At 45.6% G+C, this 23,185-nt stretch overlaps 1 protein-coding gene and 1 long non-coding RNA gene across 3 annotated transcripts in view; one reads left to right on the top strand and one right to left on the bottom strand.

Moving 5' to 3' along the window:
* Positions 1–18,322, bottom strand: part of GATA5 (GATA binding protein 5) — a 52,585-nt gene extending 34,263 nt beyond the window's left edge. The window contains exon 1 of one of the 2 annotated variants that reach the window (XM_081867978.1): positions 18,063–18,322. The gene's annotated coding sequence lies outside the window, so the exon portion shown is untranslated. Of the gene's footprint in view, positions 1–560; positions 580–18,062 lie in introns of those variants that run through there. The other variant, XM_081867979.1, reaches the window with a different exon arrangement.
* LOC309345225 overlaps positions 1–23,185 on the top strand; it is a 284,561-nt gene that overhangs the window by 44,425 nt on the left and 216,951 nt on the right. The gene's annotated exons all lie outside the window — the stretch shown is intronic.

Here is a 23,185-nt window from a genome sequence, read left to right as displayed (position 1 = left end):
CAATTTCTATAATTAAAACTGCGGTTGGGCGGAATTTGAAGGCTATAACCCTTAAACACCTTTGCATGGGAATAAATCCCTTGGGCTTCTAGTTGAGTCAACAACGCAGGCAGAGTCGTGCTACGTTTATTACTTCTGGGAAATCTCATTTAACATCAGTGGGACTTTTAGAGTGGGGTTTTTTCTCTCCCCAATCTCTCAGAAGTCCCCCCCCCCATTATTTTTCTCTGTTCTGACCGTTCACCCCTATTTTGCCGACATCTCCCCCCTCCCTTTATGCAATCCTTTCTTGTCGACCTTTTCCCTTAGGTTCTAAGTTTTTCGTATCGTTAAATCCCAGTTATTCCGTATTCGCTTCCCGTCTGAATTCTCTGGAACTGACATGCATCTATATATCTATATCTCTGCAAATTCTCTCGGTCTAAGACAACTAAACGATTCCCCACGCTTAAAAAAGTGACTCGAATTAAACCGGCTTTAATTGTGAGAGAGCAGCCTTGCTATCATTCATTTGAAACCTTAAAAAAATCTATGTAATAATATATGAAGGATTTTCTCACCCAGGAAATCAATTCAAAATTATCAGCGGCATAAAGTTTTGACTTAAGCAGAGAAATTTGCTTCGGATACCGACCAGGTCTAGGCTCACATTGTTGCATATTCATATGTAACAACCACTAGGTTGATTAAAACTTATCTTCCCCCTTAAGGGGACCATCCTCGCCTTGGGTTTTTTTTTTTTTGAAGACCCATAAAAAAAGGGGGGGGAGGGAGAGAAAGCGATATCTGGTACCAGCTGACAAACTCTGAAAACCGAGCTTTCTCCCACCGCAGAAGAAAACCCTCACACTTACCCCTGAACTTGCAACTTTTAGGATGCGTTAAAACCGACCGACCTTATCAGTTTCACGAAACTGCCCGAAACCTCATTGAGCGAGTTTGCTCGCTTGTTCCACGCGGAACTGGAACCGACCGCAGCCGAAATTTGAAGTAGAGAGGATGCAAGGCTTCTTCCCCTTAGACGTTAAAAGTCAGGGAAAGAAGACGATTCGCGAAAGAGCTCGTGAATTTTCAAGTTCCAGGACAGGGTGACTTTTTAAAAAAGTATATTTCTGCCTCGGGCACAACAGTGTTAAGCAGAAATACTGTGGTTTCAAAACGATCTCGCCCCCTCCCCCAATCCTTGATGGCACTACTAGGTCAAAGTTTGAGGGGAAGACCTATAAAAAGAAAATAAAAAAGCGAATCTGGTTTCTGGCTGATAGCGAGGAATTTGTCGGATTTGGCCGGGCTTCGAATCAACCCAGCCAACCACATCATCGTAAGCTAATATTACACTACATAGCTTGATATATTTCCATTAAGCAGTTAATCTTTTCCTTTCTGATTGAAAGAGACTTTTCCACTGCTGATTCTAGTCCGATTCTACCTATTCTGTATGCAGTCTCGAGTCTTGTTAAGTTTAAATGGAGTTTGCTCCCCAAATAACCGTGCGTAAAGCCTATAGCCACAACACATTCCCAACTATGTTTACTTGGAAGTAGGTTCTTTCAATGGGATCGCCACACTTACTTAGGAGTAAGCCCCATTAAAGAACAAACTCGCGGAGGTAGAACTGGATTGTTTACTTCCAGAGAGTGGTGGCTGCTAGCTGGAAAACTTGGGTTGGATTTTGAGCTGTTTCCAAATACATCCGCATAGGTGAGATTTACCGGCTCTGGCGATTTTGAGATTAGCGTAAAAATGTAAGTAGATGCACCAAACCCGAAGCCTATTCATTTCTGATTTGCATTATAAAAACTACAATCAAAGCCTCGTGGATTTCAATCCGAGCTGAAGCTTCAAATAATTTCGGGGGGCGACAGAAAAATGGTTGTGGGTTGTACCCTGAGCAGGCCCTAAATTCATAAGTGTTCCTGCTTTTATGTGGTCTAAACACAAGCACCTGTTGCTCTCTGGCAGCTCTTTGCAGGAAAGACGGAATGCTAGGAGTGATAATTAAGGGCGAAACCAGTTTCTTTGGACTTCCGAAGGGACCTTAATTTGCGAATCTCTTGCGCTAGAATTGGTTTCTGCAGAAGGTTCCAGGTTCGGGGTCCGGCATCTGCGGGTACAGCTGGGAAAGTCTCTCTACCTGGAGAGTCGCTGCCAGCCAGTGTAGACAACACTGAACTAGAGGTGGCATCTTCTATTCTCCACGGCATGCCCTCGAATAATGTCCTAAATAACGACTCCCTGCTCAGTTGCTTAAAGGACAAAGTGAATTGGATGTGACTTTAAAGGGGATCAGGAAAACGCGCAATTCTTTCCAGAGCAGCCCTGCTCTCTTTCTTGGGTCCAGCTGACTCGAACCAGTATTATTCCATCGGATTGCTCAGTATTCCATCGGATGTGGAGGGTCATTTATCAAAGTAGGCTCCACCTTTAAAGAAAAGATTTGTGAACCAAGGAGGCCTCCGAAGTTCAAAGAAACTCGTCTTCATCTGGCTGCCACTTATTTTAAGCTAATGAGCGAGGAGCCTTAAAACTGAAAGCCACAGGTTGGTCTTCTTGATCTAAAAATCGAAGTGACTTCGGTTTAACTAGCTTGTGACTTCGAAGTGACTTCGAATCAGAAAGATGCCCTGACTTTCTGAATGTTCGTTGAACCTCCTCTCCCGCTGCAGAACAAATTAGGAAACCGAGAACCTCTCAACCGCCGAGGAAAGCGAGGTCTCCAGCACCATAGATCCAGTTTAAAGAAGCGAATAAAGAGGAAACCAAGCGTGCGCCCACCTCCCCACTCCGGAACCAATGCTCTCTGCTATGAGCAGTTGCCTGTCAGACAGTAATTCAACAGGTGTGGCTTCTCATGGCTACCTTGTCCGCAGTTAAAAATAACAGCCCTGCTTTTAGGGCTGAAAAAAGAGATGGTCAAGTAGCATTACTTTTGCAAATGGAAGCTGCCCCCACCCCCAAAAGCAATTTGTCTTTGAACGCATTCAGCACCTTTGTGTTGACGAGCCTCAAGCGGTAACGTAGCTGGAGACAGTTGTCCCTTGGACAACTTAGTTTTAGTCTTTATTTTCCCACTGGGTTTTAGTGTCGATTATTACTATTTTTAAAATTGGGACCCGCCTTGAAAGACGGTGGCGGCGGAGAGGCGAGATCTAAACTCCTAGGATGTTCAGCGGGACAGACCTAACTGCAGCCTAACCTCTCTGGGTTTAGGTTGTTGTAGTCTTAGACATACTTTCCCGGGAGTAAATCGCATTGCAATTGGTGGACTTACTTCCGAGTAGACCTGCTTAGGCTTGCGCGGCGGAGCCGAAAGTGATTTCCTGAGACGGAGATTGCAGGAAAGGTTCTCTGAAGAGACCTTATTGTGTTTTTCTAAAACCAGACTCTTTGCCTTGATGAAATCTCGCTCTGAACAGGTATTACGGTGGAGATGTAGAATCCCAAGATACTTCCCGTCCGTATCTTTCGTCTTCAAAGTCTGGAAATTATTTATAATTTCCTCAGCTCTTAACTATTCCTAATTCCTCTCCCTTCTCTGATGAATTTGTATATATATTATTTCCTGCAACCACGTTCACTCACAGAAATAAAACATCCAGAGGCAAATGATCAAACACAAGAAAGCGAGAGTCATAAAGGGCGTTTGAATTTCCCTTGGGCTACATTTTCCTGCTCACTTGCTTCCGAGTAAACCCCATCGGAGGCCGACGGGGGTCTTACTTCCGCGTAAATAAGCATGCATGAACACCCAGCTACACCTCCATTCTCCCTTTATTATGGTTTTATTAAACGGACTGCGATTGCATCGTCCTTGGCTACTTTTATTTGAAATAAGAATCTCTAATAGTGGCCTTATTTTGGTGGTTAATAATCTGCTTTTTAGAAGACGGTGGGCAGAAGGTAGATCTCGGGATAATTTGCAGCAGAACCGCAAGGATTTAGCAAGACCCCCAGCAAAACGACCCCTTCTCCCTGCCCTAAACGACCCTGCTGAAATAGACGTTTGGACGGAAAAGGACTTCGCAGAAGGACTTTGTTCTGGAACTCAGAACAAATTCCTGGGCTCAGAATCCTTCAATTCTCTAGCTTTTCGTTCGGGCTCTGACTGGCGCATCTTTCACTTCCAGGCAAAATAAAAGTCGATCCCACAAACCCAGAGTCTCCTGGTTCTTTAGCATACATCACTTTACTTGAAAATAATTTTTAAAAGACTTCAAAGCACGAAAAAGCAACCCACAGTCTCTCAAGATAACAAGAGCAACATAACAGATCCACGGGTGGATGTCTTGCAATGCATATGGAGAAATGATCGCATAGAGAAATACGGGGCAACGGTGTCCTTTGGGATGGGGAAAAGCCCTTATCGCTTCTTGGCTAATGTATCTGGTCAGTTTTCCCCTCTGCAAAATGGGGAGAAAATGGCCTGCGACGCCTAGTTTTGCAGCAGCCCGATCTTACGCACGTGCAGCCAAGTTCAGTTTCCTGCTACTCAATGGAATTTACTCCCAGGTAACTGCGCATGATAGATTTCTTGCAGTTCCTGCATGCAATGCCGGGGGCTTCAACCTTAGAGATGGGGTATGCCCCCTCCCCCTCCCTTTTTAGATTTACTAATATTGTGGCAGAACGTGGAATTATTCCCCCCCCCCCAGTCCTGGTGACGTTCAGTGGGGAACAAAGATCCTCGCTCCAAAGGAAATCCTATTGAGTTCAGTGGATGATGATTTTGATTATATATTTATATCCCACCCTTTTTCATTGACAGGGACTCAAGGCAGCTTACAGATCAAATGAGAACAGTTAGAAACCCCAATCCTTTAAAAAACCAATTAAACAAATTCCAGAATGAAACTATATTTATATATAGTTTTATAACTACATAAAAATAGTTTTAATTCTATTGCTATTTAAGTGTTTATTTATTTATCCATCCAGATTAAGGGTGCTTTGTAGGTCTACAGCTCAAAATGCATTTTGGTATGGTAGGCACCAATTAATTTAACCCATGGGTAGGCAAACTAAGGCTTGGGGGCCGGATGCAGCCGAATCGCCTTCTAAATCCGGCCCGTGGACAGTCTGGGAATCAGTGTGTTTTTACATGAGTAGAATGTGTCCTTTTATTTAAAATGCATCTCTGGGTTATTTGTAGAACATAGAAATTCGTTCATTTTTTCCCCCTTTTCAAAATATAGTCCAGCCCCCCACAAGGTCTGAGGGATAGTGGATCGGCCCCCTGCTGAAAAAGTTTGCTGACCCCTTTAACCAGTAAATCACTTCAATGGAGGTTCATGTTGTTGTATTTAGCCCTTTCTGAAACAAATACAAGCACTTCCGAATTAAAATAGAAAACAACGGTTTGACTGAAGAGAGGGGGAACAGGGGCCGAGGTGGATGCCCACAGGATGGTACTGCAGTGATACCGCAGGAGCTGTTCTCCACAACCCTTGATAAGCTGAGCCACTTCTAAGACTACACCACCAAAAGGAGCTTCTGACTAAAGGAAGACATTATGACTTCTGGACCAAAAAGGCTTCCCCCTTCAGTAAAGCCCCCCTCTTGGTTTTATTTCATATACAGCCTGCTGAAAAGTCCTGCTGAACTCAAAAGCTTGCTTTCTCCCCTTGTGACATTTGGGGTTGTGCTATATTAATTATTGTGTCTTTTTAGTTGCATTTGTTTTAGTTTATGTTGTGATCCACCTTGAGTTCCTCACTGGGAAACAGGTGGACTAATGATTGACTGAATGGGCTTCAGAGTTTTCCAAATCATAAGCAGAAGTTGGACCATCCAATTGTTAATGGAACATATGTCCTCCCTCTCCTTAGTACACAACGGAATTAATTTTTTTCTCTATATAAGATCCAAAATAAAGAGACATAAAATTAACAGCAACCACCCTCCCCAACAAACTCCAATAAGCAATACCCCAACCCAAGATGCTTGCTTTACAAGAGCCATTTCCCAGCATTCCATCTCACTCTCCCTACATTCTGTCACATTCTAGTGTGACCAGGAAACAGAACCTTGGGTGTTGTGATGCAAATGAAGAAGTAAAGTTATGCAGATAAGAGCAGGATTGGTTCTTAATGGTTCACCAGGTTAGGTTCCCAGCCAACAGTGTCTCAGAATCCTTCACCTTCTTCTTCACAGAACCTTCATTACAAAATATGAGCCATCTAATCAGTGGCGTAGCGTGGGGGGTGCAGGGGGGGCCGGCCGCACCGGGCGCAACATCTGGGGGTTAGGGTTAGGGGGCGCAAATCCATGGGTTAGGGGGCACAAATTACTTGCCTTGCTCCGGGTGCTGACAACCCACGCTATGCCACTGCATCTAATGGCATGCAATCCACCAGTCCGAAAGATGGACCTCTGGTGAATAAATCACCAGCATCATCCTTTTGCACCAGGGTTTATTTATTTATTGTTTTGCCTTGTTCCCCTGAGGTGGAAACTGTGAGTCTGGGCTGTACTACTTTAGAACACTTGAAAACTGTGTTCAGGGAAGACAATCTTACTCAGCTACGAGTGATCGCCAAAGAAGACGAAGACCACTTCAGTTCACATGACTGAACTCTCCTCCATACCAAAATATTCCCTGCACATGGAAAACAAGTGTGTCAGGAGGAAGGCAAGACTGGAACCATTCTCTTTGGCAGTTAGTTTTCAGTGTGGAGGGGATTTTTGAATGGTGTAATTATGTGAGCCTCTACCTGCAATCTTGAAATCGTTCAGCTCAGACATCTGAGGAAGAACTATGCCCAAGGTTATCCCAAACCCACTAGGTTTACTCAGGGCCGGCCCACCCATGAGGCAAGATGAGGCAACTGCCTGAGGCAGCAGGAAGGCTGTCATTGCCTAGTAACAGTAATGGCTGCAACACACACCTTGAAGGCCAGATCCGCCACCTTTTCCGTAGGTTCCTCATGCTGCATCTTGGTGAATAGGAGGCATTGCAGGTCTCCTTCCACCCTTGTTGCCAATTTAGATCTTTATTCCCTGCTTGTTTCTGATGTAAATCTCCACTCCCCATTTTGTGGCTCTCCTTAGGTTCCGAAATGTTTTGGGCTAGCCCTGGATTTGCTGTAGAAGCTGTGATTTATGCAGTGGAAGCTGCTTTCTCTAAGCAGCCCTATTAGGACAGTCCTTGTGTAGCTTAAAGGGAAGCGGGTGGCACTATGGGTTAAACCACAGAGCCTAGGGCTTGCTGATCAGAAGGTCGGCAGTTCAAATCCCCACAACGGGTGAGCTCCCGTTGCTCGGTCCCTGCTCCTGCCAACCTAGCAGTTCGAAAGCACAAAGTGCAAGTAGATAAATAGGAACCGCTCCAGCAGGAAGGTAAACGGCATTTCCGTGTGCTGCTCTGGTTCTCCAGAAGCGGCTTAATTATGCTGGCCACATGACCCAGAAGCTGTCTGTGGACAAACGCTGGCTCCCTCGGCCTGAAAGCAAGATGAGCATCGCAACTCCAGAGTCATCCGCGACTGGACCTAATGGTCAGGGGTCCATTTACCTTTGTATAGCTTAAGTTGACGTCCCAATGGCAAGGTTACAAGGCAGGGGTTGGGAATTTGGCCTGATTTCATGTCAGTGGGTAGAAAGCAAAGGGAGAGATGGATGGCAGTGTGTATGGGGGGGGGGACTGAGGGAGGGGGGCAAAATGGATGAAGCGATGGGAGGATGAGGAGGGGGAGGGGGACGAGGAGGGGGAGGGAGGGGGAAGTCCTCTGTAATGAATTAGTCCAGACCTCTGGCAAGAGTAATCTTTGCCCAAAAGGCCAGGAAAGGGACAGAAGAAAAGAGAGGAAAGGGTGTGGTAGAAAATGTGTGTGAGAGAAGGGTGTGGAAGAAAGAAAGAAAAACAGGTGGAGAAAGAGAGGGTGAGGGGAAGAAGGTTGCTGCTGTGAGAACAGGGTGCTGGACTAGATGGGCCATTCTCTCTTTTTATGTTGTTACACATAAAGAGAGGATTAAGTGACAGGAGGAGAGAGGAGAAGAGCCCTTTTGACTCTAGCCCTGCCCACCATTTGCCTTGGTCTGCCAGCAAGTGGCCCCTGAAAGGTTACTCTCAAGGGAATGTGGCCCTGGGCAGGAAAACAAAAGCTGCCCCACCCCTGCTCTAGGTGCATAATCTATCTGGAAATAAATGGGGCTTAAGGGAATGCCTGCCACTCTCATTATCCTCTTGCAAGATTTATTTACAGTTAAGCAGTATGCAAATGTTGTTCAATAAATAAATCTGGCAGGGGCTTGTTCACCCAAAACAGTTCAGATGGTTTCCTGTGCCTATGCTACCTCCTGCAAAAACCTGTGACTTAATCAAATGTGGCCCTAGTTCCAGCCAATATCTTATGTCTTGGCTCTTTATTCCTACCTCTGTCTGCAAAGCCACACTGGTTACTCAGCTTCCCTTCATTTCAAGTGGATTGGATCAGACCTGCAAGAATTGTCAGTGACTATTATTTAGTCCTAAATACTCCCATGGAAAGAGGGGAGAATCAAGCTCCTTCCTTCTGTCATCTCCAGAAAAGTAAGAATGACCCAGGCACCTGATGCTTGTCAGAAAACAGAGCGATGGGGTGAGGGACTTTATTTCACCTTTTCTGGCTTGACACGACTGCAGAGAAGCTAGTAAAGCAATTATCAGGATATCTGCCCTGTAGTCATTTCATCTCTCATTGCCTTGCTAGGTCATAAGTCACTGGCCCAGTACCAACCACCTTGGATCTGAGGATCAAATGATGAAGCCTTCTTGGTGGTGCTGACATTGGGGGCTGCGACCAGCCACAGGGCCTTTTGGGTGGTGATTCTCCTTTTGTGGGATGCCCTCCCTTGAGAGGTGCATCTGCCTCCCTCTTTAGTGACTTTCAGGAGATATTTAAAAACATTCTGGTTTACCCAGGCATTTGATGGTTGAAGAACATTGTTCCTGGCAATGCTGAGATCACCATTTGAGAATGGTTTTAGCTGTTTTCCAGAATGTTTTAAACTGTTTTTAGTTGCTGTGGTTTAATGTTTCATCATCACTCTGTCTGCTGCCCTTGGACCCTTCAGGAGGAAGGGTGGGAGAAAAATTGAATGAGTTAACAGAGCAATAAGAACATAGGAACCTACTGGATCAGGGGAATGGCCCACTAGCCCAGTGTTCTGTTTTCACAGCGGCCAACCAGAGGCCTATGAGAAGCAGCAATTGAATGCAGCAGTGCTCCGTCCATCTGTGATTCCGGGCAACTGGTATTCAGAAGCATACAGGGGTGGAACATAGTCATCATAGGTAGAAGCTGCTTATGCGCCATGAATTGATTGACCTATCCTTCTTCAAAGTCATCCAAGTTGGTGGCCATCTCTACCACTTGTAGAAGTGAATTCCATAGTGTCACTATGTGCTATGTGAATAAATACTTTCTTCTATCTGCCCTGAATCTTCCAGCCGTTAGCTTCATTTCAGTACATTTCCGAGCACAATTCAAAGTACTGGTGCTGACCTTTCAAGCCCTAAACGGCCTCGGTCCATTATATCTGAAGGAGCGTCTCCACCCCCATCGTTCTACTCGGACACTGAGGTCCAGCGCCGAGGGCCTTCTGGCAGTTCCCTCACTGCGAGAAGCCAAGTTACAGGGAACCGGGCAGAGGGCCTTCTCAGTAGTGGTGCCCTTCCTGTGGAACTCCCTTCCACCAGATGTCAAAGAGAACAACAACTATCAGACTTTTAGAAGACATCTGAAGGCAGCCCTGTTTAGGGAAGCTTTTAATGTTTGATGGATTACTGCATTTAAATATTTTGTTGGAAGCCACCCAGAGTGGCTGGGGAAGCCCAGTCAGATGGGTGGGGTATATAAAAAAAATTATTATTGTTATTATTATTGGATGTCCACGAATTCCAGTGTTATGGGAGGTGTGGTGGCAGAAATCTCTATCCACTTTCTCGATACCATGCATAATTTCAAACACTTCTATCACGTTGCCTCTGACTCACCTTTCCTCTAAACCAGAAAGTCTCCTGATCTCTGGATTATCTTATCTGTGGTTTGCTGGAAAGCACAGGAGGGGAGAACTCTGTTGTGCTTGAGTTCTACTTGAGGGTTTTCCCCAGGCATCTGGTTGACCATTATGAGAAGATGATGTTGGAGTCTGGACTGGATGGGCCATTGGCTTGATTCAGCAGAGTCTTTTACGTTCTCCTTCAAAACAAGCCAAGCTTGCCAGCTTGCTCTCCTGAGAGAGGGCTACTATAGCACAACCAGGTGCCTTCATCTACCCCAGCTGCAACAAAACATGTCGCTCCCTACAGGGGCTGCAACCTTCCAACAGCACACTCCTCCACTGTCTCTCGAGACAGACAGGTCCCAGCCAGGTCCCAGCTTCTCCCTTCACAGTGACAGGGAAAGCTGCACTTACACTGTAATTCTATACCCACCTACTGTAACTATGAAGTACTGTAGCATCACTGAACTCAATGGGACTCATTTCTGAGCTAACAGCATTCCACAACCACAGAGCATTCCCAGTCCCAACTGGGTAGTTTTTCTGGCTCCCCCTCCTTCATTTTCCCCACCCTTTCAACCCCCCTCCCTACTTCTGAGTATGTTGGGATTCTTTCAGTCTGTGCAGGAGTGGTGCCATTTTTCTGTGCAATGAGTACATGCTTCCTTTGAACACTGGAAATATAATTATAATGCGTCAGACATTAAAGTTCTATTTTTAGCTATTGTGCTTCTAATGGACATTAATATGCCGGCCCGCCATTCATTTCCCTAACGGGTTATAAGAACTGCCTTGCTGCACCTCAGACCAAAGGCGATCCCAATCCAATATTATATATCAGGTATGGGCAATGGTTGGTCCTCCAAGTACAGCTCCCATCATCCTCTGTCATTGACTGTGTTATTGGAGCTGATGAAAGTTGTAGTTTGGCAACCTCAGCAGCGGTTCTCAACCTGTGGCTCCTCAGATGTTGTTGGACTACAACTCCCATCATCCCTGAGCTCTGACCTTGCTAGCTAGGGATGATGGGAGTTGTAGTCCAACAACATCTGGGGACCCTGCCTGGAGGGACAAAGTTTTTTAAATTGATGTACACAGAGGACAATAAATCTTGACAGCTATAGTGCACTGTCAACTCTAGTAGAAATTCACTGATCTTCAAAAGCACAGCCTCTCTTGTCTATATTGCAGAAGAATCTTGCGAGTCACTCTTGAATATGGCAGTATAAGACTTCGTGGGTGTAGATAAAGGGAAGCATTTAAACAGAAACATTAAGAATACAGCAAGCTGGTGGCAGCGGAGCAGATCTCAGAAGGAATAGCCTCTGGGACGACACAGAAAGCCAGATGATTCCAGGGACCGAGCCTCTGCAAACACTTGTTGGAACTGAAACGAAATCAAATCCCCAAACCACATTTTATTTGCAAGGGGGAAATTCCTTTGGATTGCCAAAACACAACTGCATGCATTTCCAGGACACAATTACATGCGGTAACATGGATAAGCCAGATTTTTTTGAGTGCGTGTGTGCGGAGATAAGAAAAAATAAATAAACGAGTGCAGGATCCAAATGTAGGATAGTTCATTCTCCCCCCCCTTTATCTTGCTCCTCTTACAAAAAAGCATGGCCAGATAAAGGACCGTAATTACCCTAGCATTATTTTCCAGCGCACGGCCAGAAGTACTCCGAGCGCTGGGTATTAATAATTCGCAGCTGGGCTGAATGCAAAGGTTGAAGGGGGGGGGGAGGGGAGAGTAGATTTAGGAGGGTTGAGCTGTCCAGGTAAGTTTTCTTCCAGGACCCTGCGACAGACAGAGCGGCGCCCTTTAGACGCCCCACGCCTAATCCATCCCCTCCCCACACGTTTTGCTTTTGATTTGTGGACCTTTCGCCCTAACAAAGACACGTGGCGTCCTTAGCAGGGGTTGAGAATAGGAATCGGTGGCTTTCCACTAAATCCGGGGCTGTTTGTCGGCGGCGGGGAGGGGCCGAATCAAAGGGAAAACAGGCCTGGCATTAGGAAGAGACCTGGGTTCGAATCCTGCCTTTTTCGTGGACCCGGAGAACCTTGCGCACATCACTCCTTCCCAGATGCCTTTCTCTGCCCGCAAAATGGAAACATTTCAGAGATTGAGTCTCTCAATCCCGAATCTGTTTTTAACAGGGGTGTTAGCAGGGGTGCCAACTTTAATAAAATATTGAGGGGGTGGGTGGGCAGGTAAGCCCCGCCCCGCAAATTGATCACACGACGAGGCGCACGCACACCATTTAAATGGCAATGCCTATTAACTTGGGGAGCGGCACCCTCAAATATTTTTTGGGGGGTGGCAAAAACCCCTCGGCCCCTAGCAGTTGGTTCCTATGGGGCTGAGCGTTTAAAACTGTGGCTCCCAAACTCCCTCCCCCCCAACTTGGTTCCAGTGCCTTTTACCCTGTCCTATAAAAAGCATTTTTCAAAACAGTAAGAATTAAATTCACATTGATTCAGACTCCAGTTTAAAGTTATTTAGTTTGATTAGTTCAAGAAAACCGATGAACTTGATCCAATGATTCCAGCTTTTCAAAATCTGAAGGTCATTTACATGGACATAGTCAAGGGACTACAAGAAGATCAAACCTCTCCATTCTGAAGGAAATCAGCCCTGAGTGCTCACTGGAAGGACAGATCCTGAAGCTGAGGCTCCAATACTTTGGCCACCTCATGACAAGAGAAGACTCCCTGGAAAAGACCCTGATTTTGGGAAAGATGGAGGGCACAAGGAGAAGGGGACACAGAGGACGAGATGGTTGGACAGTGTTCTCAAAGCTACCAACAGGGGTTTGACCAAACTGCGGGAGGCAGTGGAAGACAGGAGTGCCTGGCGTGCTCTGGTCCATGGGGTCACGAAGAGTCAGACACGACTAAAGGACTAAACAACAACAAAAGTCAAGGGGCCAGCTCCCCACCTAAATCAATCAAAATCAATACAAATCTAAGGTTCTGTCCCCCTATCAACAATCATTTACACCTCCAGTGACACCCTGCCACACCCTGTGCTTAAGAAGCATAGTCTGTGATAATTCTTACTATGTGTACATATTTATGACATTCGAATGCCTCCTTCCTAGAAATAGCTGAGTCTCCCTCTCCGCTTTATCCTCACGCCAATCCTGTAAGGCTAAGAGACATCAGCTGGCCTAAGATCACCTAAGCTTTGCGTCTGAGTGGGGATTTTGCAGTTAAGTCCCTTGCTGTATTGGCAATGCACTAACCACTATACCTGATGCAGGTGGGACTGTGGTCTAAACCACAGAGCCTAGGGCTTGCCGATCAGAAGGTCAGCGGTTCAAATCCCTGTGATAGGATGAGCTCCTGTTGCTCGGTCCCTGCTCCTGCCAACCTAGCAGTTCGAAAGCAGGTCAAAGTGCAAGTAGATAAATAGGTTCCGCTCCGGCAGGAAGGTAAAGGGCGTTTCCGTGCGCTGCTCTGGTTTGCCAGAAGCGGCTTAGTCATGCTGGCCACATGACCCGGAAGCTGTCTGTGGACAAATGCCGGCTCCCTCGGCCAATAAAGCGAGATGAGCGCCGCAACCCCAGAGTCATCCACGACTGGACCTAACGGTCAGGGATCCCCCTTTACCACTATACCAGACTGTACTTGTGGCATGTTTTAAGGGGCATCTTGACCCAGAAGTAATCCCCACTGCATTCAGGGGTTCTTATTCCTAAGTAAGTAGGTATAGCATTGTGGGGTTAGGGTGTTCAACACAGTGTGTGCTGAAAGTGTTGGGATACAACTCAGCTTGCACTGGAAGCTGATGTGTCTGCCTGGAAGAAGGGAGAGAGAAAAAGACCCAAGTTCCCTACCCTGTCCTTTCTGAACTCACCTGTGCTGCTCATTTCCTCAGGTGCTAGTCTTATGTACTCTCAGGGTTGTTAACCTCATTTCCTAACTCCTTTTTCAGCCTCACCTTGGGAGAAGAGACATATTTGTGCGTGTCTCCTGCTGCGATGCCAGAATCTCCAACTAAGTTAGACCAAACTAGGAATCCTCCCCCCATTCCTCCCACCTCATTTTGCAATTAGTTTTTTTTAATTAACTTGCAATTAGTTTCTTGATTCATGAAGCCCCAGGAAGGGGCTTGATTGATTCAGGGGGCTCTCTCGCCCCGACTCTCTTATTTTTAATTACAGTACTGTGTCATTTAAATGGGATTGTTTTGGTTTATATTTTAATAAGGGGTGATTCTATTTTTATGTTGCAACGGGGTGGATTTTATTTGGCATTAATTTTAATTGTATATTTTAATTGATGCACGTGTGATTTGTTTTTATACGTGTGAACTGCTGAGAAGCCTATTCTGCACTTGGTAGGATATGACGAAATAAATTAATAACATTAGTATATCAAATCTCCATTCCTCCACGATCTTACTATGCCAAAGCGACTTATTCTCTCACCACCCCTTTCCTTCTGCGATATGGTAATAATCACGCTGACCTATATTTGAGCATTTACCCTATTTAAGAACCAGCAAGTATTTATTTTAACCCTTACTCCGCATTTCTTGGACCGTGCACAGTCCCAAATAGAAGCCGACCCCTCTGATTCTTCTTTTATTTCGTTGAGGAGGGTGGCCTCGAGAGAACTTCTCCCCTCAAAGCGCCAGGAGTTCTGCCTGTGAATTTCCCCTTAAAAGCTGCTCTGTAGCTTCTACTGGTGGAGAGCTGGGGACCCATCATCTCAGCCCCAGCCAGCATACCCAATGGTCAGGGAGGATGGGAGCTGGGAGTTCAACAGCGCCTGGAAAACTACAGGTTCCCTGTCCCTCTGCTCCGACCTTCTCCTCCACGTAGTCTGAAAACCATGGCAGTCAGCCGAAGAGGATTCCTTCTACCTCCATTGCATTGCATTACATTTGCAGACGTGGTCGCGCTGCTCCACGGCTTTCCCCTTCCCTTTCACAACCACCTTTCTGTGTATCTCTCTGACAGGGGTGCCAACTTGAATGAAATATTTTTGGGGGGATGTTTCCAGGTAAGCCCCGCCCCGCACAATTGAACGCATGCCAACGGTGCGTGCACACCATTTGAGTGGCAATGCTCATCAGCTTGAAGGGGGCAGCCCCCTCAAATATTTTATTGGGGGTGGAGGCCCCTCGGCCCCTAGGAGTTGGCTCCTATGCTCTCTGATGCTACGGCCGTCGAAGATTCACCGGGTGGCGACTTTCCACCTCTATTCCTTGGAGTCTCACTCCATTGAAATGGAAGCGATGCGCAGCGGAGTCGCCTCTAATGAAATATAACATACATTCAGCATCGGGTCTTTCTTGTGATCCTCACCAGAAACACCTAACTGTCCGTCGTTGGAAACAGAAAACTGGGTTAGATGAAACTTCGGTATTTGAGCTAGCGACACTTCTCATAGGTTCCCAATATTACATACTCTCTCTCTCTCTCTCTCTCTCTCTCTCTCTCTCTCTCTCTCTATATATATATATATATATGCAAATGATAATACTTTATAAAAAGGCTAGAAATTGTCCATTCTCCCTCAAATAACTAGAACTTCCAGGAAAGCGTCGCGCTGTTCCTTTCCAGGGTTCGGGGCAAGAGAAAGTCGGCATTTGCGTCTGAAAAACGGCCGTTTCGGTTCATCCTACTTATTTTACATGGAAGAGATTTAAGGGTGTTTTTCCCACGTCTCAGGACGTGCGTTGCCTGATTCGGAAGTACCGTAAGCTCCCTTTTCTTTAATGAGGCTTGCTCGCAATTAAATGTGGAGCAGGATCTCAGTCTTAAAAGTACTTCATTTTGGCTGGGTCTTGTCCCGCTTTTATCCCGCTTAATTAAACCTGGCTAAAGTTAGTTTCAAATCTGGCTGCCAAAACCGGAGCACAGAGCTTCGCTAAAACTGGAAATCCAGTTTTATAGCTGAAAAATCAGCAGGACCTCAAAGAGCAAATTCAAAATGCAGATCCTTGATATCACCTGATTTTTTTCCCTGATTGCTATGCTCTTAGGCAGTTTGGGATTCTGGAAACTCAAGTGACAATTTTCTGCCCGTCTCCCTTGTCGTGGTAGAATGATGTGTATTGGATATGTGCAGAATGTCTGTGAATTATGAGTCATCTTCGAACATCAGACGAGTGTTCCGTATGCAACTCATGGACACATATCGTCTATTTTAGAGTATGCCACTAGAATAGCTTAATGCAGTTTAAAGTGATTTTTAGATCTAGATTTTAAAGATGCTCGCCATCTTTAAAATAGATACTATATACCCATACATACGAAGACTTTTTTGTGTCAACTACATCTGTACTCTTACACGGCGATGTGTTTTCCATCTGGGTAGCATTATTAACTTGACAACGTATGCAAAATATAAAATGCTTCTTAAAAAAAACACAGAATCATTTTATGTTTATATGATTTCGTACAGATTTTATTTTTATTTTTTTTAAAGGGGCTGCGTGCGCGCTCGTGTGATTTACTAGCAATTTCCAGAGGGCATCTGTTAGTATTTGCGGTGCCACAAAGCCCATTTTTATGTGTTCGTTGCAGCCTCTCTAGAAAATGTTACAAAATAGTTTTCTATTGTTCGTAGATTCCCACTGACAAGTTAAGGTGACCGCGATCCCTTTGCGTTAACCGTTCAGATCAAATCAATCATTACTTACAGCTTTCAGCAACGGTTAAATAATGTTTAATATTTGGTTAGTTTTAAGAGGGATCGAAGCGCAGCATTTAACCGAAGTCGAGTTAGCAACGCAATTCTTCATTAGGCTGTTAAATTAGGCTTTAATGAACTGTATTCATTAAGGATGGGGTGTCAGTCGATTTTATATCTCGATGAGGCGATATGTCTGCCATATATTTGTCCGTCCATCTCTTTGCGCAAGAGATCTAAGAACCAGCGATTTCTTAGAAACCCCTTTTTCCTGGAGTTTGTCCAGTCTATAGTCAGTGAATACCGGATCCAATGCAAGCCGAGATCTATCGAGTAAACCGATCACTCCCTACTCCCCCGGTGCTAATAAAATACAATAATAAAAAATAATAAATATATCGATGAAACGCCTTGAGATTTGTTTTCTTCAAAGGCACACATGATCTCTCAAATGATTAAAAACAACCAGGAAGCGCTTTGCGGGACGTGGGCACAGCTGCCCAGCTCTTCATGCGCAATCCCAGACTACTGGGATTTGCTTTCGAGTAATAAGCTTGTTTGGCACCAACTCACGCACTTTCTTTAGAAGATCGACTTCGGGGGACAAATTGCGAATGACACTGATTGCAACTGGGAAAGAATTATTCTAGGGAAAAGAAAATCTGCTCTCGATAAGCGGACAGCGAAGGATTTAGGGCCCCGCGATCGCAGGCTGTATGGACACTATACATTGAAAGCACGTTATTTGCCTCAAACAGTTCTGGGACTTATAGTTTGGAAAGGGTGCTGGGAATTATAGCTCTGTGGGCGGGAAAACTACAGCTCCCAAGATTCCTTGAGGGAAATAATGTGCTTTAAATGTATGCATAGGCACCAACCACATATTTCGGCTTAGCCTGTTTGGGGATCGGGCTGATAATCAGGTTAACCTAGCAATGCCTCTCCTTCCAAATAAGATGTACGAGCAGGCAAACCGTTTTCGAGAGCTGAATTATTTTTTGCCTCTTCCCTTGCCTTGCATAATTGACCCCGCCCCACCCCGAAATGCAACCTGGTTAAAGCGACTAACTTTGATTAAAATCCGCAGGCCACTTAAATCTTGGCGATCCCCTTAAATCACGGAAGTCGCAGTTACTTATTTTATGTTTTTCAGCTGTTAGCCCAATGCGAAGCAATTTCAGCGGGTCTCGTTTCGCGGTGAAATTGACTTAAGACCGTATCCTTGCAAAAGCCCTGAAACTGCCAAGACTACTGCAGTGCTGCGAAATTAACATTTAGGAACCCAGAGTGCGTGTTCTATATAGCGCACACCTGACGATCGAAACGTCAGTTTCATAACCTGGTGGTGGATCAGTACAGGAAGCAAACCTTTCCTTCGAAAGCCCAGAGAAGATTCAAATCCACACCCACACCCCCCGCCTCTCTACCTGTCCAGAGTAGTTTTTCTCTAGGCGTTTTGGGTCCCGATTCCAAGCGCCTCTTGCAAGGAACAAGCGAGGAGGCGCTTCCGCCAGGCGCGCAGCAACAGAAAAAAGAGAGAAGATTGCTGGGGGTTGGGGAGAGAGACATGCATCTTATTTGGAAAGTAGGATAGATTATTTTGGAAGGTGGAAGGCAGTAAAAGATCGGAGAAGAGAGACCTAGACAGAGGGATCGAGAGAGGGAGCCCGAAGGGAGTGGGAAGGCAGAGAAGGTTATGCGAAGTGAAAAGGAACAGCCTCGCGGGCTGGTTGGAAGGAAAGGAAGATAAGAAGGGTCGGCGGGGAGGAGGCCGAAGAGGCATCTCGGGAAGCCGGAGAAACCCGTCTCTGGAAAGGGTTAAACAAACAGATCGCCCTGCAGGGGAATAATATTATTTGCCTTGCTTGACTTCGGCTGGCGGGGATTCCCTTTGGGTGAGCAAATGCCAGACGGGGCTCAGTCCTCCAAACGGGTTTCCTCACCCTCCACCCGCAGGACAAGAGGGATTCTTAACGCAGGGATCACTTTCTCAGGATTTCCTGTCAATAATAAATTTGTTTATTGTGATTCCTGCATTGCAAAAGGGTTGGACTAGATGAGTCCTTGGGTCCTTTCCAGCTCTACGGTTCTATGATCCTTTAGTTTGTTGTTGCTGTTTAGTGCTGAAAGAACAATTTCCCCTGGTCTCAGCCCGCTTGCCAAAAGCTTTTCCAATTTGAATTCTGAATCTGAATGTTCAGCTGTCCTGCTGGATTTAAAGGTTTTATGGGCTGTGATGGGGAACAAGAAGTACTCTGCTGTACAGTCAAAGCAAAACCCTATTAAATGTCATTGATTTTAAGCAGAGAGTTAAGAACATGCGTACAGGACTCCCACTGAATGCAATGGGACTTGATAATGCTTAATTTTGTTTGGATTATATCCAAGATGTATTTTTCCCTTGCAGGTTAGGCATCATGACTGCCAAAGAATTCATCAGCAAAATCTGAGATTTAAGGGGGGGTCTCTGTTTTTTCAAAACGAAGTGTACCTAAAAAATGTGTTTCAAAAGGAAGTTCCAAAACTTCTTGAAGTTCCAGAACCTGAATCATATTTCTGAAAGTTTGCCTAAAGTTGAATGTGTGTGAAATCATCAGCCTTAAGGCTCTTGGGCATTCCATCGAAGCCAGTGGGGTTCAGCTTCATGTAAATGTGGCTGGCTGCCTTAAATCCAAGGGCTTCACTTCAACCTGAGTGTAAATGGAGGTCAGATGGAAGACAGTAGAATAAGGAGTCCAGGGTTATATTACAGCAAACATGACAATGAGCAGCAAGGTTCAGTTGCTTCACATTTTCTTCTGCTCCACTTGGGGATGGTGGAATAGATGCTGGGGAGAGATATTTGCGATTCTGGTCTGATACATTTAAGAATCTTCTATATTAGATCCCATACAGCCTGACATGCTTTTATAGTCTTGCTCATAGAATTGTAGAGATGGAAGGGGCTCTGGGGGAATCATCTAGTCCAGGGTTTCCCAAACGTGGGTCTCCAGCTGTTTTTGGACTACAGTTCCCAGCATCCCTGACTGGTCCTGCTAGCTAGGGATGATGGGAGTTGTAGTCCAAAAGCAGCTGGAGACCCAAGTTTGGGAAACTCTGATAGTCCAACCCCCTGCAATGCAGGAACATGCAGTTGTCCCATATGGGGATCAAACCTGCAGTGATGACATTATCACCTGCAAATTTGGCATTATTAGCACCATGCTAATAAACCACTGAGCCTTGGGCTTGCTGATCAGAAGGTTGGTGGTTTGAATCCCCACAACGGGGTGAGCTCCCCTTGCTCGGTCCCTGCTCCTGCCAACCTAGCAGTTTGAAAGCAAGTCAAAGTGCAAGTAGATAAATAGGTACAGCTCCGGCGGGAAGGTAAACAGTGTTTCCGTGCGCTGCTTTGGTGTCAGTGTTCCCTTGTGCCAGAAGCGGCTTAGTCATGCTGGCCACATGACCCGGAAAAATTCTCTGTGGACAAATGCCGGCTCCCTCGGCCTGTAAAGCGAGATGAGCACCGCAACCGCAGAGTCGTTCACGACTGGACTTCACTGTCAGGTATCCATTTACCCTTACCTAACCAACTGCGCTATCCAGCTTTATTTTGCCTAGGCTACAGAAAGCCTTTAAGCCGACACCTCAACTTGCAATTACAGGACGTGCTTTCAAACTGCTAGGTTGGCAGGAGCAGGGACCGAGCAACGGGGGCTCACCCCGTTGCAGGGATTCGAACCTCCGACCTTCTGATCGGCAAGTCCTAGGCTCTGTGGTTTAACCCACAGCGCCACCCGCATCCCTAAAGCAGCCATAGCTGTCTTCAAAGCAATCTGGGACCTGCAGTTTCCTGAGAATGCTGAGTGTGGTTAGGAGACCCATATTCTACTTACAGAGCTACAATTCTCAGAGTGATTTAACAATAAAACCCTCTTCACAAGGAACTGCTGAACTACACAACAACATCATGAATGAATGACCATCCAAAAGCCTGATTAAATGTGAATGGCTTTGCCTGGTACCTAAAAGCTGGCAATCTTGGCGTCAGGTTGAGTTTCTCTGGCGTGCTTGTTGTAAAGCAGTCCTTTTATTTCCCCAGACTGTCTCAGATGGTGCATCGTTCAAGGAAAAACTGGTGGCTTCCAATGGGGCTCAGAGATTTTATTACCCTGGGATGCTGTGCAACACCCAAGGCATTATGGGAAAACTGAAGCTTCCTATGCTGCCGCCGCCACTACTGCTACCATCACAGGGGAGCAGCAGGGAGAAAAAAAAATGAGTTAAAGAAATGGGGGCGGCGGGAGTCACAGAAACAAAAATGAAAGAAGCAATGTGGAACCAATAATGAAACAAGTGTGATTTTTTAATGAATGAGCAATTGAACACACAAGATAATGAACCAAGAAAATGAATGGAATAATAATATGAACACACACAGCACTGATTCAGATGAACATTTAGGAAGTGGTCACATGTAGCCACTTGAAAACACTGCAGAGATTACTATATTGCTCCCGTGGGACAGCTTTGCTGTTTGTACCATCCTGGCCACAGCTGAAAGATGTAGCCACACCTCGGGTGCAGGTGTGTGCTAAAACATGTGGTGGAATGTGTGATTTGCTAGGGCTGCAAACTGGGAAATAGTACAGAGAGTTCTGCCTCACAGGAGGTGGGATTATAAAAAGGTGTGCTGGTACAATATTGGGATTTTAGGATTAATAACATGCACTGTTGCAACCATTAAATCATGGGATGGGTGTTTCCAGCTACCGCACCCCTTGCCCTCGGAAGCCTTATAAGAAACTGTTGTGGGAGAGGGACTGCAAGCAACATCATGGGAGGAGAGGAACTCTGAAGCAGGCTTCCTCAACCCCGGCCCTCCAGATGTTTTGAGACTATAATTCCCAGCATCCCTGACCACTGGTCCTGCTAGCTAGGGATCATGGGAGTTGTAGGCCAAAAACATCTGGAGGGCCAAGGTTGAGGAAACCTGCTCTGAATCTCCCTTGTTCTTTTTTGATATTGGCTACTACATGTTGATTAAGTAATCTTGGTATATTTATAGCATTGGAATGTGGTTTTTTTGGTAAGTTATTACATTTGCTATCGCTTTGCTAACTTATTATGACATTGTTATTGTTTTGCTATGTTATTATGACATTGTGTTTATAGTGTTTGCCTGAAATGCATCTCAGTTTCCTTGTTGTAAGCTGCTTTGAGCATGATGTGTGTGTGTGTGTGTGTGTGTGTGTGTGTTTAAAAGTGTCATACAAATAAAATGAATGAATGAATGAGAAAGTGAAAATGTGAAAGTCGGTCCCATGTTGCAGCTTGGGAGTCAGAGGCCGGTCTTGGGTCTGGACCAGTTGAAGGCCACTGCTGCCGTGATGGGCTGGAGAAACATTAGGACACTTCTAAGCTGTTGCTATGTGCAGGTGGGATTCAGTTCCATGGCAGCAATTTCAGCTAAAGTGGCTCCAATGCTCTAGAACAACCAGCCCACTCCCCCCCCAACCAGATTTAATTCAGTAAGGAAAGTGACAGGGAAAGTGTGGGATAACAATTGCTTGATGGGATTTTGTCTAACCTCCCCACAAACAAATCAGAACGAGTGCTCAGTAAAATGCCAACACCATCCAACCTCCACAGAAACTTTGTGTAAACTAGTTGGAATGAATGCTTAATAAGCAGATAAGCTGGATGCGACCTTAGATGACAGCTGGGATATCCTTATGCCACCTGTATCTGGGTGCTTTCAGATGACCTCATTATTGAGCATCCATGGGTGTAGCCAAGGGGGGGGGGCAGGGAGGGGCAGCTGCCCCCCCATCAAGTAAAACAGTAGAAATACTTAACTGGCCAATCACAATGGTTCTGCCCCCCAAGTCCTGCCCCCCCTAACAAAAATCCATTCTGATTTGTTTGCAGGGAGGTTAGACGATGTGGCGTCAAAGCAAGAACCACCTTTTGCTTTCCCTCCATCACTTACCTTATTGCAAAACGTTCCAGTCTTTTGGGAAAGTGGATTTCTTGTGCAAGAACACCAAATCAGCTACAACTGAGCAACCTAGATTTACTGGCATGTGAATGAATCTTACCCAAATACTGTGCCAGTCTGAAAACACCCTCAGTCTAAACCAAGCTGTAGTGACGTTGCTTTCCAGAATCACATGACCCTTGCATGCCCTCCAACATTTCTGCAATACTACTACGACTACTACTACTACTACTACTACTAATAATAATAATTTATTTATACCCCGCCCATCTGGCTGAGTTTCCCCAGCCACTCTGGGCGGCTCCCAATCAAGAGTTAAAAGCAATACAGTGGTAATGAAAATAGGGACATCCTATTCCATAGCAACAACAACAACAACAACAACAATTTTACCATTTATACCCTGCCCATCTGACTGGCTTGCCCCAACCACTCAGAACGGCTTCCAACTTACATAAAAACATAATAAAACATTAAACACAAAAAACCTCCCTATACAGGGCTGCCTTCAGATGCCTCGGGGGGCGGGGGGGCGGATAATTCCATACCCTCCAACATTTCTCTGATGAA

Source organism: Podarcis erhardii, assembly GCF_964252035.2.
Source record: "Podarcis erhardii genome assembly, chromosome: 6".
Lineage (NCBI taxonomy): Eukaryota > Metazoa > Chordata > Lepidosauria > Squamata > Lacertidae > Podarcis > Podarcis erhardii.
This window is presented reverse-complemented; position numbering and strand designations above follow the sequence as displayed.